The sequence below is a fragment of the Triticum aestivum genome, chromosome 5A (assembly GCF_018294505.1).
Source record: "Triticum aestivum cultivar Chinese Spring chromosome 5A, IWGSC CS RefSeq v2.1, whole genome shotgun sequence".
Taxonomy (NCBI): domain Eukaryota; kingdom Viridiplantae; phylum Streptophyta; class Magnoliopsida; order Poales; family Poaceae; genus Triticum; species Triticum aestivum.
The window spans coordinates 626,069,886-626,073,782 of NC_057806.1; positions in this window are offsets into that span (position 1 = coordinate 626,069,886).

Genomic DNA, 3,897 nt, shown 5'->3' on the forward strand with positions numbered 1-3,897 from the left:
GCATGCCTACCTCCCCTGGGCGCGCCCGGGTGCCTCGTGGGCTAATCCTTCTTCTCCTGACCCTCTCCCAAAGCTTCCAGGGTCTCTTATGTCCAGAAAAAGTCTCCAAAAAGTTTCGTGACATTTGGACTTCGTTTGGTACTGATATTCTGGAAAACCAGAAACAAGCAAAAAACAACAAGTGGCACTTGGCACTAAGTTAATAGGCTAGTCTCAAAAAATGATATATAATGACACATAAATGCATATAAAGCATCCAACATTTATACTATAATAGCATGGAACAATAAAAAAATTATAGATACATTGGAGACGTATTAGGGCACTGGAGCTGGCATTGGGTTTAGATGTATAAAACGACAAGGCGGAGCTGACGAAGTCACCCCTGGCACGCCTCCGCGGCCTTGTGGCCTCCTGTCGCTGCTCCCTTCGCCCCCGCCGATCTCGATCAGAGGGAAGCTCGATCTTGGTGCCGAGATGTCCAGGACCGCCTCGCCCGTCCTCATCGCAGACACCTTCATAGCTGGCGCCAACGGCGTGGTGGAGAACGAGATGTACAACACCCATTTGGCCGCCCTCACTGGATCCGCCGACTCCGCTTGCTCCATCGCCCACATCATAATCTCCAGCGGGTGATGACCACGCTTCTTCACAGACAATGCCCTCTCTTAAGGAAATATGCCCTAGAGGCAATAATAAAGTTGTTATTTATATTCCCTTATATCATGATAAATGTTTATTATTCATTCTAGAATTGTATTAACCGAAAACTTAGTACATGTGTGAATACATAAACAAACAGAGTGTCCCTAGTATGCCTCTACTTGACTAGCTCGTTAATCAAAGATGGTTAAGTTTCCTAACCATAGACATGTGTTGTCATTTGATGAACGGGATCACATCATTAGAGAATGATGTGATGGACAAGACCCATCCGTTAGCTTAGCATTATGATTGTTTAGTTTTATTGCTATTGCTTTCTTCATGACTTATACATATTCCTATGACTATGAGATTATGCAACTCCCGAATACCGGAGGAACACCTTGTGTGTTACAAAATGTCATAAAGTAACTGGGTGATTATAAAGATGCTCTACAGGTGTCTCCGAAGGTGTTTGTTGAGTTGGCATAGATCGAGATTAGGATTTGTCACTCCGTGTATCGGAGAGGTATCTCTAGGCCCTCTCGGATATGCACATCACTATAAGCCTTGCAAGCAATGTGACTAATGAGTTAGTTGCGGGATGATGCATTACGGAACGAGTAAAGAGACTTTCCGGTAATTAGATTGAACTAGGTATGATGATACCGACAAGCGAATCTCGGGCAAGTAACATACCGATGACAAAGGGAATGACATATGTTGTTATGCAGTTTGACCGATAAAGATCTTCGTAGAATATGTAGGAGATGTTGGAAATATGCCCTAGAGGCAATAATAAATTAGTTATTATTATATCATATTTCATTGTTCATGATAATCGTTTATTATCCATGCTAGAATTGTATTGAAAGGAAACTCAGATACATGTGTGGATACATAGACAACACCATGTCCCTAGTAAGCCTCTAGTTGACTAGCTTGTTGATCAATAGATGGTTACGGTTTCCTAACCATGGACATTGGATGTCGTTGATAATGGGATCACATCATTAGGAGAATGATGTGATGGACAAGACCCAATCCTAAGCCTAGCACAAGATCGTGTAGTTCGTATGCTAAAGCTTTTCTAATGTCAAGTATCATTTCCTTAGACCATGAGATTGTGCAACTCCCGGATACCGTAGGAGTGCTTTGGGTGTGCCAAACGTCACAACGTAACTGGGTGGCTATAAAGGTTCACTACAGGTATCTCCGAAAGTGTCTGTTGGGTTGGCACGAATTGAGACTGGGATTTGTCACTCCGTGTAAACGGAGAGGTATCTCTGGGCCCACTCGGTAGGACATCATCATAATGTGCACAATGTGACCAAGGAGTTGATCACGGGATGATGTGTTACGGAATGAGTAAAGAGACTTGCTGGTAACGAGATTGAACAAGGTATCGGGATACCGACGATCGAATCTCGGGCAAGTATCGTACCGATGGACAAAGGGAACTGTATACGGGATTGATTGAATCCTTGACATCGTGGTTCATCCGATGAGATCATCGTGGAACATGTGGGAGCCAACATGGGTATCCAGATCCCGCTGTTGGTTATTGGCCGGAGAGTTGTCTCGGCCATGTCTGCATGACTCCCGAACCCGTAGGGTCTACACACTTAAGGTTCAATGACGCTAGGGTTATAGGGAAAGTATGTACGCGGTTACCGAATGTTGTTCGGAGTCCCGGATGAGATACCAGACGTCACGAGGAGTTCCGGAATGGTCCGGAGGTAAAGATTAATATATAGGAAGTATGGTTTTGGCCACCGGAAGTGTTCCGGGCATCACCGGTAGTGTACCGGGACCACCGGAGGGGTCCGGGGGTCCACCAGGTGGGGCCACCAGCCCCGAAGGCCTACATGGGCCAATAGTGGGAAGGGACCAGCCCCTAGGTGGGCTGGGGCGCCTCCCACCAAGGCCCAAGGCGCCTCCAAGAGGGGAGGGGGGCAAACCCTAGGGCAGATGGGCCCTAAGGCCCACCTCAGGTGCGCCTCCCCCTCTCCCCCTTGTGGCCGCCACCCTAGATGGGATCTAGGGCTGCCGCCACCCCTAGGGAGGAAACCCTAGGTGGGGGCGCAGCCCTCCCTCTCCCCCTATATATAGTGGAGGCAAAGGGGCAGCCCAACAGATGAAGTTCCTCCCCTGTTGGCGCAGCCCTACCCCTCTCCCTCCTCGTCTCTCGTAGTGCTTGGCGAAGCCCTGCTGGAGTCCCGCGCTCCTCCACCACCACCATGCCGTCGTGCTGCTGTTGGATGGAGTATTTCCCAACCTCTCATTCTCCCCTTGCTGGATCAAGGCGTAGGAGACGTCACCGGGCTGTACGTGTGTTGAACGCGGAGGTGCCGTCCGTTCGGCACTAGGATCATCGGTGATTTGGATCACGACGAGTATGACTCCATCAACCCTGTTCACTTGAACGCTTCTGCTTAGCGATCTACAAGGGTATGTAGATGCACTCTCCTTCCCCTCGTTGCTAGATTACTCCATAGATTGATCTTGGTGATGCGTAGAAAATTTTAAATTTCTGCTACGTTCCCCAACAGTGGCATCATGAGCTAGGTCTATGCATAGTTTCTATGCACGAGTAGAACACAAAGCAGTTGTGGGCGTCGATTTTGTCAATTTACTTGCCGTTACTAGTCTTATCTTGATTCGGCGGCATCGTGGGATGAAGCGGCCCGAACCGACCTTACACGTACTCTTACGTGAGACTGGTTCCACCGACTGACATGCACTAGTTGCATAAGGTGGCTAGCGGGTGTCTGTCTCTCCCACTTTAGTCGGATCGGATTCGATGAAAAGGGTCCTTATGAAGGGTAAATGGAAATTGGCATATCACGTTGTGGTTTTCGCGTAGGTAAGAAACGTTCTTGCTAGAAACCTATAGCAGCCACGTAAAAACTTGCAACAACAATTAGAGGACGTCTAACTTGTTTTTGCAGCGTATGCCTTGTGATGTGATATGGCCAAAAGGATGTGATGAATGATATATGTGATGTATGAGATTGATCATGTTCTTGTAATAGGAATCACGACTTGCATGTCGATGAGTATGACAACCGGCAGGAGCCATAGGAGTTGTCTTAATTTATTTATGACCTGCATGTCAACATAAACGTCATGTAATTACTTTACTTTATTGCTAAAGCGTTAGCCATAGTAGTAGAAGTAATAGATGACGAGACAACTTCAAGAAGACACAATGATGGAGATCATGATGATGGAGATCATGGTGTCATGCCGGTG